The sequence below is a fragment of the Pan paniscus genome, chromosome 11 (genome assembly GCF_029289425.2).
Source record: "Pan paniscus chromosome 11, NHGRI_mPanPan1-v2.0_pri, whole genome shotgun sequence".
NCBI lineage: Eukaryota > Metazoa > Chordata > Mammalia > Primates > Hominidae > Pan > Pan paniscus.
Window position 1 is genome coordinate 21,553,160 of NC_073260.2, and position 12,681 is coordinate 21,565,840.

Below are 12,681 nucleotides of genomic sequence, written 5' to 3' on the forward strand. Positions count from 1 at the left end.
TTGGGTATTATGGTGACAATGTTGGTAATTAGTATGAGCTGTAGCCAGTTATGGTAGTGGCTAAGATAATTATCCGTGGAGTCAGAAGGATCTTCTGACTGGATTTTAAATACCAGTTCTGCCTCTTGCTTGCCGCAGGGCTTTGGGCACATAACCCATACAAAATCTCAGCTTCCTCATTGGTAAATGGAGAAAACACTGAGAAGATATACATAGAGTGAGTGCCTGGCACACAGTTAACTCCACATTACTGGTAGCAGTAAAGAGTAATGGTAGAAGCAACATAAGTGACATACCAGAAGGAGCAAAATTTCTGTGTGCCTTAGTTTCCTTCTTGATAAAATATAATGGTGATGAAAACCTTGTTCCAGTGCTGTAATTTGTCTACTCCATGATTCATCCATACCAGATGTAACTTCACTGCTGAGAGCACTGGCCTTCAGCCCAGACTCTCTGCTCCTATTTTACCCTCTTCCCCTGTGCTCTCATTAACTACTACTCTTTACAATTAAATCGTGCAATGAATGTCGAGTATCTGGTTTGAAAGAATTCTAGCTTACCACACTAAGTATAAATTTCCACCAACAGCCTTTCCGGTTGGATCATAATTCAGAGGCCATTAATCACCTACCTGGCCTCCAGGACTCAGCAGAGGCAGAGGAGTTAATAAAGACTTCTTAGAGGAAAGAACAAAACCTTACAGCCAGTATTGGAAGATCTCTTGATGATCATTGAGTGGGCTGCTGATTGCTGGAGAAACTGCTGGGTAATTAGAGACCTTAGGGATAGACACAGCACAGGGTCTTCTTGATGTAGTAGTAGTTACTGCCTTATATTAAGACATAGACAGTTTCTGTCTATATGGTCTAAATTAAGAACCATTTGGCAAGAATATCCTCCACTAGCCACAAATTTCCCTGCGCCTACCTGTTATAACAATTACAATCCTACCAATAGAGATTAGTCCCTCTGAATCATTATTAGTGACTTTACTTATGATGGTTACATTAACGCTACGTCACATTTTAAAGCACTTTATAAACTTATTTTCAGTTTGTCATATTTAACTGTGAAATCAGGTTAACAGGAGATACTTTTATTTTCACTTTGTAAAGGAAGAAACTGAGGTACTAAATGTTTATGTGGATTTTCCGTGGTCTCAAAGCCACTAAATGGAAGATCAGAGATTCTAAGCCACACTTCCGGACAGCACATCCATGGCTTTTCCTATATGCACCATATTGTTTACACTGAAGAATGATTTTCAGGTCTAAGTGCAGTTAAGCACTGGTAATATCAATCTAGGAAGATGGGAGGAGAGAGCTTTAAAAGACAGAGAATAGATGGTGATCTCTCAGAAAGAAATTAGCTCTAGCTTTGTCTGGACACAGAGGAAGATCATAAATGCCTCTGGTGCCATGTTTCATTGATTATCTCCAGAGCAAAAACATGGTAAACTGGAAAGGGAATAGGTCTTGGCTTCAACAGATTTGGCTTTGCTTCTCAACTCTTTTCCTTGAGACATGGAATTTCATTTCCCTCAATGAGAGAATAGTGTATAATACCAACCTAGCATCTTGGTGATGCGACTTAACTGAAATAACTAATGTGAAGTGACTGGTAAGTAGTCATTGCTCAACTAACGATAGACATCATTTGTTTTGCTAGACTCTGCTCTTTGATTATTATAGTTTCCCACAATGATATTAATAAGGACAACTGTAGTTTAAGTAACAGAAACTTAACTCAAATGGGATTAAGTAAATGATTTTTTTTTTGCCCGACAAAACTAAAACTTCTGAGTACCACTAGATTCTCATGTACATCTGATAATGTCTTTAGGACAGGAAATAATTCATGTGTTATAATAAAGAGTCCCCAAATATTCCAAATATTTGAGACATTTCCTTGCCTCTCATGACTCAGTTGCAATAAATAACGCACAAATATCTAACATTCAAAGATTTGCTTTTTGGTTTATGATACATATTGCTGATAGTCTAAATTATTGTTCAACAAATATTTCGCTTCCCTTTTCCTCCCACTATGATTGAGTCTATTCTTTACCCCATTAAAGCTGTGCTTAATTATGACTAGCTTTGGCCAATCAAACATTGGCAGTCATCACATGAGCAGAGGCCAAACACATGGTGATTCAGTTTGGCTTCGGCTCCTGCACTTTTGTGACACACCATGAAAATAAAATGGTCTAGGTAGCTATTGCCCATCTACCTGGCCCCAGGTTGGAATATGTAGGGCAGAACTCATTTCCTTTGAGGCTGCTGCTCTAAGAATAAGAGATACCTGGAACAGATCTGAAACTAACCTGCAGCCTGGATCCTCGAGTCCAGCCTAACCCAGCCAAGATGCATTCAGTCCACAGACCAATAAATGTGACAATAAATGGTCAATGTTTAAACAACTGAATTTTGAGATGATTTGCTATGTGACAATATTGTGGCAAGTCTCATATGGATATGGGTCAGCTCTTAGTGGAAGAGGTTCTTTGCTCGACTAGGGTACTCAGGCCAACAGAGACTTTACCTTCCTTATGTTTAACAGTTTTATGGCAGCGTAATTGACATACGACAAACTAAACGTATTTAAATTATACAATTTGATATGCATGCAATTTCTGTCATATGTATCACTACAATCACAACCACCACAATCAAGAAAATAAACATATCTATCACCTACAAAAATGTAATATCCCTTTGTAATTTCTCCCTAACTCAAACATTTCCCTTACCTCTGTCCTCAGACAATCATTGAGTTTTTTCTATTACTTAGTTTGCATTTTCCAGAGGCTTTAATAAATAGAATCCTAACTGTTCTTTTTTGTGTGTTTTACTCAGCATAATTATTTTAAGATTCACTCATGTTGTGTGTATCAATGATTTATTCCTCTAAATTGCTGAGTAGTGTTTCACTTGATTTTAAAAAACATTTTAATCCATTTATTTCCTGATAAACATTTATTTCTAGCTTTTGGTTGTTATGAATAAAGGAGCTATGAATATTTGCATAGAAGTCTTTGCATGGACATAGGCTTTCATTTCTATTGAGTAATACTTAAAATTCTAATGACTGGGTTACATGGTAATTGCATGTTTAACTTTTAGCCACCTACGTTTTCAGATGTGCAATTCATCAACTCATTGTGGGTTTACCATTCACAGAGGATTGGCCTGAACTTACTACCACACTTCCTTGCCTCACTACAGGAGTCTAAGGAAGGAGGAATACACCTATCTTCACCTCATCATGCCTTTGTCTTTCAACATGTTGGTTCTGTTTCTCTTTCTGAAAGCTTCTTTCTTTCTCAGCAAGGCTCTTATTACAAGATGGCCAGGTTACTACCATATCAGGTTACCACCTTACTAGATCAGCAACTGCAAGGAAAATAAAGGGAAAAAAAAGCACCTTTTTTCTTTCTATATGTTTTAGCAAAGTCCATTGTTCACTTTCACTTAACTGGGGTTATAAGCTTATTCATAAACTGGAACTAGGGAGATGGAATAAGCCAATTGTCAGACTGGGGACTGGGGATTGGATAGGCCCCACTAGACAACATTGTCAGGGACTTGGAGAGGGAACATTCTCAAAAGGAAAAGCAATGGCATTCAGCCAAAATAAGAAAGAGATAGAAAAACCCATACTTAAACAAAACCCCCTGCTACAGTGATAATAGTGAGATCATGTCAATATTTACGACTTCGTTTTGTATCTAGAGCCTCTCAATGCCAAACTGAATTATGCCACTCTACCACGCTCTCCTCTTTCTGTCTTCCAGTGGGCTGGGATGCTCATTATCATGTAAACATAATGCGGACTTCAAATCCATCTGTCCCTCAATATCAGTAGGATATAAAAGGAGGCTTTACCAAAATAAAGGTAAAATATGTCAGGATAAATCCTAAAGTTTTATCTTCCACTAATTGTCTATTAGTCAATGATTCTACAACTCTTACTTCTGTAACTCTTATATTTTGCTGTAGGAGTCTCTAATATTAAGATTCCAGTGTGCCTTGATTCTTGAGACAGCACGTGCTCTTGAGCAGGCCATACTCTCATCTCGTTACCAAGTTCAGATCATGAGGCTGATACATCCCTTAGGACAGATTGACATTTCGATGTTTCTAGTTAGCAAAAACATGAACTGGGGATGCTGCATTAACAAGCAAATAAATTTATGGTATGCCAGTGCTAAAATGAATCTTGCTATTTGTCGGCAGCTTTTACAAAGTGAAATATATATGTTGCCCACAGAACTAGGGAAGTTCTCTGTTCAGAAATGTTTTTCTCTTTTACTTCTCTACAATGCAGAAAGAAAAAAGAGAAAGTTTCAGATACTGTGTAACCACTGGATTATTGATGAGAGGTCGTTCTAAGGAATGGAAGCAGCCTTTGATTATTTTCTCTGCTGCTAAGTCAGCCTCTATAGCTCAGAGTGGGTCGCTAAGCACCTCCTTTGTTCTTTGCACAGATCCCAAAGGATTCACTATGATTCCTTCTCCTCACACTAATAATTTCATACTCAGTCTCTTGGGATTTCTTTTGTACAAGAGGGTAACAAATGGGATTTCTTTTCTATAAGAGGATTACATCTCGAAGACCCTTGTTTTTTGGCAACACAGCATTGTATACTGGGTAGATAGGGCTTTGGTTTCAGAAGACCTAAATTTGAATCTGTAATCTGACACTAACTGAGCCTTTCAGTAAGTGTCAGTGACCTTATGTGTCCCATTCACAACACCTTCACTAAGATTTAGTGACACATCCTAGAAACAATGTTGGGGACAGAAGAGGTGTAGAATAAATGATAATTCTCCCCCATGATTCCTTTCTGTTCCTGAAACTCTTTCCCTAAGGAACTTAAAAATTCTTTAAAGAATGTTACTACGAAGAATAGCAAATGGGTGGGTATACAAACTGCAGAAGTATGTTATAAAGTTTTTCCCCCCTCCCCAACCCCCCAGGGTGCTAAAGTTTAAATACTATGTGTTTTCATACTGTTCAACTTCAGTCGACATGAAATAGAGTGGAGCCCTTCTGCCATGGCATGGTAATCAAATCAACTAGACTCTCTGCAACAATCTCAACTTCAGATATCAATTATTTTATCTAATAAACCAATGCAATATTCCAGAAAATCAAGCATTTCAAAATCTAAACTATATTGAAGGCTCATATACTGAAGTAGTTCATAAATCTTTTGTGAAAATTTGGTGTTCAGGAAATATGATCACATAGAACTTCCTTTGTTGATGCTTGATGTAAAGAGTAACTGAAATAGCATAATATTGGGCACTTCTAATCATTCCTTTATTATCCCATTAGATTTTCAACAGCTCAAAGGTATAGATAGGGCAAGAATGTTCTCCATTTTATGAATGAGGACTCTGTAGCTCAAATGTATGAAACAACTTTCCCTAAGTCACTTAATATGAGATGGTGCTATGAAAATCAAAGGGAAAGTAATTAGATATGAAATAACTCTGAAAACTAGAAAAAATACATTAATTAATATTGTTAAAATGTCCATACTACTAAAGCGATCTACAGATTCAAAGAAACTCCCATCAACATCCCAAAGACATTTTTTACAGAAATAGAAGAAACAATCCTAAAATACACATGGAACCAAGAAAGAAATGGCCAAATAAATTTGCAGCAAGAAGGATAAAGCTGGAGGCATTCTATTTTCTGACTTCAAAATATATTACAAAGTTACAGTAATCAAAACAGCATGGTAGACCAATTCATCAGAATAAAGAGCCCAGATATATATATACCAATTCATCAGAATAAAGAACCCAGAAATAAACCCATGTATATACAGTTAATTGATTTTTTTTATGAAGGTTCCAATAATATACAATGGGAAAAGGACAGTCTCTTTAATAAATGGCACTGGGAAAGCTGGATATGAACATGCAAAAGAACAAATGAAATTGAATCCTTATGCCATGCACAAAAATCACCAAAAACATAAAGTAAACTAAAAACATAAATCTAAGACCTGAAATCATAAAACTCCTAGAAGAAAACATAGGAAAAATGCTTCTTGACATTGGCCTTGGCAATGATTTCTTGCATATGACACCAAAAACACAGGCAAAAAAAAAAACAAAAATAAACAAGTGTGATTACATCAAACCAAAAAGCCTCTTCGCAGCAAAGGAAGCAATCCAGAATATTACAAGGCAACCTACAGAATGGGAGAAACTAATTGTAAACCATATATCTGATAAAGGGTTAATATCCAAAAATCTACAACAAAGGAATACAGCTCCATAGCAAAAAAACAAATAATCTGATTTTTTAAATGCGCAAAGCAAATGACTTGACATTTCTCCAAAGAAGATATACAAATGGCCAACAGCAACAGGTATATGAAAAGTTGCTCAACATCACTAATGGAGAAATGCAAATCAAAATCACAATGAGATATTACTGAATACCTGTTAGAATGGTTATTATCAAGAAGACAATGATAGCTTGTGTTGCCAAGAATGTAGGGAAATCAGAACCCCTGTGCATTGTTGGTGGGAATATCAATTGATGTGGTCACTACAGAAATGGTATGGAATTTCCTAAAAATAAATAAATAAAACTATTACATGATCTAGCAATCCCACTTCTGAGTATATACCTATGGAATTTAAATCAGAATCTCCAAAAGATATCTGCACGTCCTTGTTTATTATAGCATTATTCACAATAACCAAGACATTGGAGATTAAATGTCCATTGACAGATGAACAGCTAATGAAAATATGGCATTTACATACAGTGAAATATTTTTCAGCCTTAAAAACATCCTGCAATTTGCAACAACATGGAGTCAACAGGAGGTCAATATGCTGAGTGAAATAAGCCAGATACAGAAAGATAAATACTGCAAGATACCACTTACATGAGAAATCTGAAATAGTCAAACTCATAGAATCATAGAAACAGAGAGTAGAATGGTAGTTTCCTGGGCCTAAAGGGAGGGGAAAATTGGGAGTTTTTTTTTTAAACATGCTTGAGTATAGCATAAATGATCATTATTTTTATTGGTACAAAGTCCACAAGAATTTAAGTAAGATGCTAAATAAATGTCCCTTCGGAAGTGTGGCAGATTTCAAAATGTGGCCACAAATTTCCCTCATCCTTTTATGCAATGTAACACTGACCATTTTTCTAGCAGGAGGTAGAGTCTATTTCTGCACCCTTTGAAATGTTGAACCCTTTTAAATATGATCTAGCTTTGTGACATGCTTGGACCAATAGACTGCATGATGTGCAAATTCTAAAGAGGCCCTCGAGACAGCTGGCGGCTTCCATTCACAATCTCTTATAACCCAATTGTCATGTATGGAAGCCTGAGCTAGCCATGTGGACAGGTTGCATGCAGAATCAAAGTGATGTAGTTTGGATATCTGTCCCTGCCCAAATGGGGCCTGGTGGGAGGTGTTTGGGTCATGGGGGAGGATCCCTCATGTGCTGGTGCTGTCCTCGGGACACTGAGTGAGTTATTGCCAGATCTGGTTGTTTAAGTGTGTAGCACCTCCCACCCACCCCCGCACTGTCTTTTGCTCCCTCTTCTACGCTGTGATGCGTCTGTTCCCCCTTCACCTTGTGCCATGATTGTAAGCTATCTGAGACCTTACCAGAGGCAAATGCCAGTGCCATGCTTTCTGTACACCCTGCAAAACCATGAGCCAATTAAACCTTTTTCTTTATAAATTATTCACTCCCAGTTATTTCATTATAGCAATAGAAGAATAGCCTAATACACAAGGTATCTGAGCCAACTGCCCCAAAGAACTGCTAGACATGTGAGTCATTAGACATCTTCCAGACAACCTATCAATAGACTAGTCAAGAAAATATGTATTTAAGAGTCCATGATGCTTTTAAAAATAGGTCATTTCTCACTTTTTTCTTCTAGCCAATTTATCAAAATTTATTATACACAATATCGTTAAAAGTTGCTAAATTAGATTCGTACAATAATGGAATCTTAGAATTGGAAGGAACCTGAAAAAAGAGTGTGTATAGGGTGACTAGATCTCTTGGAATGTCTACTAACCTCACAAACTTATGTATCTTCTCTACTTCTCTCATCTCAAATGGATTTCAGTTTGGGAGAATCCAAACTATTTATGGAGGAATCTCATCTATAATATCTCAGGTAAACTCTGCTTGAATATTTCCATGAATGGCTTCATGGTTTCAGAAGCCATTCTACGTGGAGTAGGTGCTCCAATTGATTTAAAGTATTTCCTTTTATTAAGAAAAGACCAGAATCCTCATTTCTCCCACTTATCGGTTTCTGATATTTGAAGACAACTAACTGACTAACTTCTCTGACATCACTAAACTCACAGTCTTACACAAGAATACACACATACATAAAAAGACAGTTTCCTTCTCTTAGCTAACAATCCTAAATCCTGTAAAATTCCTCCACATGTAAGAGTTAAAACCCTCTTATTTTTGCCATCCTCTTCTCTGAAAATAAGATTGTAATAAGATTTGAGAGTTAACCTTTTGACAGAGATTGTGGGTCCCTTCTCTGCCGTTCATTCATTAACCAGCAATTTCCCATTTCATAGAATTTTTAGCAAAACCTTCCAATATCTTGGCAAACACATTCCAGTGTCATTGATTTTGTTTATAAGAATACTGAGCAGGAAATTTGTATCTATGGAGAATGGCAAAAAAGAAAATCAATTTATTTATTAATTAAAGCAGCAAAACTGTAACTGGGGCATGGAAAGAATTTTTTTGGTGCAATGAAACTTACTGAGACTTTGAAAGAATGTGTAACAGAACATGATTCTCTAGTGAGGGACATGGGCTGCATAGTCTAATAGAACTGAATTTAATCCATGTCCTCCTCTCCATTTGTTCTTGTGTGGGTTCTTTAATTTCACTGAGAGGTTACAGACACATCTATAAAATGCAGATTTTGGTAACACCCATAATGCACGGTTGTAATATAAATGCTTAGTACACTGTGTTGCATGTAACAACTTTTTAAAGAATGCTTATTTTTATTATTTGGAATTAGAACTGGAAACAAATTGTAAGCTTTATCTAATAACTCCTATAATTTCAGTAAGTTCCTTAATCTCTTTGAATGTCAATTCTTTATTTGTATAACCTGATTAATACAACTTAACTCATGGGGATGTGGACGATTTGATTAAGGGAGTCAAAGGCTGACAAAGCAGACAAAACATAGAAAAGTTACATAAACTAGGAAAATAAGTAAGTTCAACATCAGTCCATGACTGATGGAGCCCTTGTTCTCATGGATTGCGTCTCAGACAAGTAAATTATCATTTTCATAAAAGCTATACTGGGGAAGAACAGGGTACTTTGGGAGCCTATAGAGGGAAATGATCAAGCAAGATTTCCAAGGGGAAATGATGTCTAAGTTTACATGAAAAAGATGAGTCAATGAGAACCAGATGAAGGGAAGTGGTGGGGCGTGAAGAACAGAAAGCAATAGCACAGGAGTGAGAGGAGTCTTGGAACCAGAGAAAGCCTAGTAAGTCTGAGAAATAAAAGCAGTCCAGTATGTCTGGGGCTACAAGTATGTATCAAACACTATATGATGCACCTAAAAATTATTATCAAAATTGACCTTTCTATAGCCCTATGAATTAAAGTTATAATCTCCCCTTCAAAAACGAGAAAACTGAATGCCAGTTAAAAGTCATTACTTAGGTAAAGTTAAATAAATAAATAAAAGAAATATAAGAAAGAGCCAGAATTAGAATTAAAGTCTTCCAGTTCCAAAGCCAATGATTTTTCCACTGCCCAAGAGAAAAATAGAACTCAAAAAGAGAAGAAAATTGTAGGAGCCAGTACTCCTAACTCCGAGGTTTCCAACCATTAATCCTGAGAGACAGGGTGGGCAGGTGACCACAGGCCCCTGATTCATGCTTATTGAAGCTGGAGGGATGGAAGAAGGGGTAGCCAGCGTGGCCTCCCCAAGGGATTATCCAAAGCTTAATCCTTCTGGGAGAAAGGAATAGTCTTTGGCAAGCACGATTTTCAGATGGTTCAGATGCTTAGGAAACTCTAAAGAAGCTGTAAGGACAGAACAGGCAGGCCTCACAGTGAGAAACATGTCTTTAGACAGGATCCTGAACGTTTAGACCTGATCTGCAACTGCAGTCTCACTGGGAATTTGTGTCCCACCGTGAGTGATTACAGTTTTCTGTAAGCACAAGTGGCCTTCCTGATAAAATTCAGCTCCAAGGAATTAGGGAAGAGGCCCTCATTTGGTTATTTTTCAAGGCCCTTCCTATCTCAGGCCAGCAGCTTTATTATTCTGTGGCTGCTTCAAACGACCTTCTCTGGAAAGACCAGCACATTCTCCCCCTGTGCCTTATCGGCCTCTCTCAGACCTGCTCATTTGCCTAATGGCATCTCCACAAAAGCAGTAGAAAGCTCCAAATCTGAGCTGAGCAACTTCTCACTTTTGGCCAGCTGCAAGAATTCCCCTGGCCTCTGTGTTGGAGGCTCAGAACTCACCGAATATCCCTGCTTTCCAACTTTTGACCTTGCTGCAGTCGATGCAGACATGAGAATTTGCTGGAACTCAGACTTTCAAGACCCACTGGGCTCTCCAACGTGTCATGTTCTCCAATATTCATTAGCTGGCAGTGCACATATTTGTCATGGGCTGCTTGCTGCTTCACTTTCGTGTTTGGACTATGAGCAGGGGGCAGGGGTGGATAGAGAAAATATTGTGTGATGGGTAATAGTTTTCTGATCAGATAGATTTAAGGAATCTTATACCTAGATGTTTGACCTTACATGCTACTTAGATTTTCAAAGTTTCATTCTCATTCATAAAACAGTTATACCCACTGCGTTTCACTTTGCCCACTCTACTTGGCCATACCAACCTATTTACCTTTCCTTGATTAGGACAAATACGCCACTGCCCCAGGGTCTTTGCACTTGCACCTCTCTTCGTCTGATATGCACTGGGGCCTTCTCAAATGTCAGCTTATCCGAGAGGCCTTCTCTAATATAAAAAGCAACTCTGCCTCTCCTGCAATTCGCTAAGCCCTCAAACAATGTTTTTCATCATATTGCAAGCTGCTACACTATTATGTTTTAAATTTGTTTTATTTTTTGGCAACCCTAGAATGTAAGCTTTATGTGCACTGGGAATAAATTTCCCCCTTTTTTCTAGTTCTATCAAATTATACTTTACATAAAATTATAATGCATTTACTCATTTTAGTGCATATTTTCATGAGGTTTTGAAAAATAAATATACTGCGATCGGATATAGAGTATTTTTGGTCACCCCCAAAAGTTCTCTGAGGCCCACTCCTCATCCTACACAACACATTGATCTGCTTTCTGTAACTATAGATTAGTTTTCCTCTTCTCAAATTCATAAAAATTGAAGTATACAAAAAGTATTTTTTTTGTGTCTGGCTCCATTCATTGAATATAATTTCAAGATTCATTCACATTCTTCTAATGATTAGTTGATTCTTTTTATTAGTAAATAGTATTCCATTGTGATGAATATATCACAATTAATCTACTGACCTGTTGATGAACATTTAGGTTGTTTCTAGGTTGGGGCTACTATAAACAGAGCCACTATGAACATTGTGCACAAGTCTTTTTGTGAATATATATTTTCATTTTTATTACATAAACACCTAGAAGTAGAATTGTTACTAGGTAATAGGTTAAGTGTATGTTTCACTTATCTCTAAATCTCTATTATTTTGCTGATATATCCATGCTATTTAGAACAGTGTCTAGCATGTACTAGGCATCCAATAAATATTCATCAATTGAAAAACTTTAACAATTAACTGTAAGAGTAGATGTAAGTCCAGGTCACTCTGCGGTCCAAGTTAGAGCTTTGTCCACTGCTTCAAACTGATAGATGGGGGGAAATTATTGATGTGTAGCCCCCATCTCAGACTTGGGTGGGCAATGCCTATGTGAGAAGCTCCTATGAATCCCTTGCTGAAACCATTCACGATAGAGCATGAGTGGAGACAACCCTGACACCCTGACATGAGGCAATGTTTCCCTGGCCTTTATATTTAACAGAACTTGCCTGGCTGTTTCCTTGCCACCAGGGAGCTGCTGTTATAATCCCCAGAGTTCTTCCTCTCCAGACTCTCACAATCCCATTATCCTCCTGCCTGGAGAGACAAGCTCATCTGACAACACTGCCAGCACAGAGACTCATGTGGATGTATTAAATTCACCACCTGGTGACTATAATTAAGATTCCTCTCCTTTGATTTATTTTGGTTGGGGGAAAGAAATCATTTAAGTTCTTGGAGGTGCAGATAAGAGATGATATATGTCCCAACTATTTCCATGATAGTAACACTTCCTGCCGCTAACACAGATGGAAACGCAACTTCAATCACATCCACACTTGACTACCCGTAGCGGAGGAACGATGAGGTGGTAGAGGGAAAAAAAGAAGAAAAGAGAAGTAGTCCAGAGGAAGGAGATAATGAGAAACATGCATGATATTTCTGGGAAAGAGATTTAAACCAAAGAAAGACGCACATCTGCTTGATACACAGAATTGTCTTTTTCCAACTGAGAATGCAGCCCCTCTTTTCAATCAGTTGAAGAGTCGGATATCACCTTGAAGATGATCTAATCCAGGAGTTC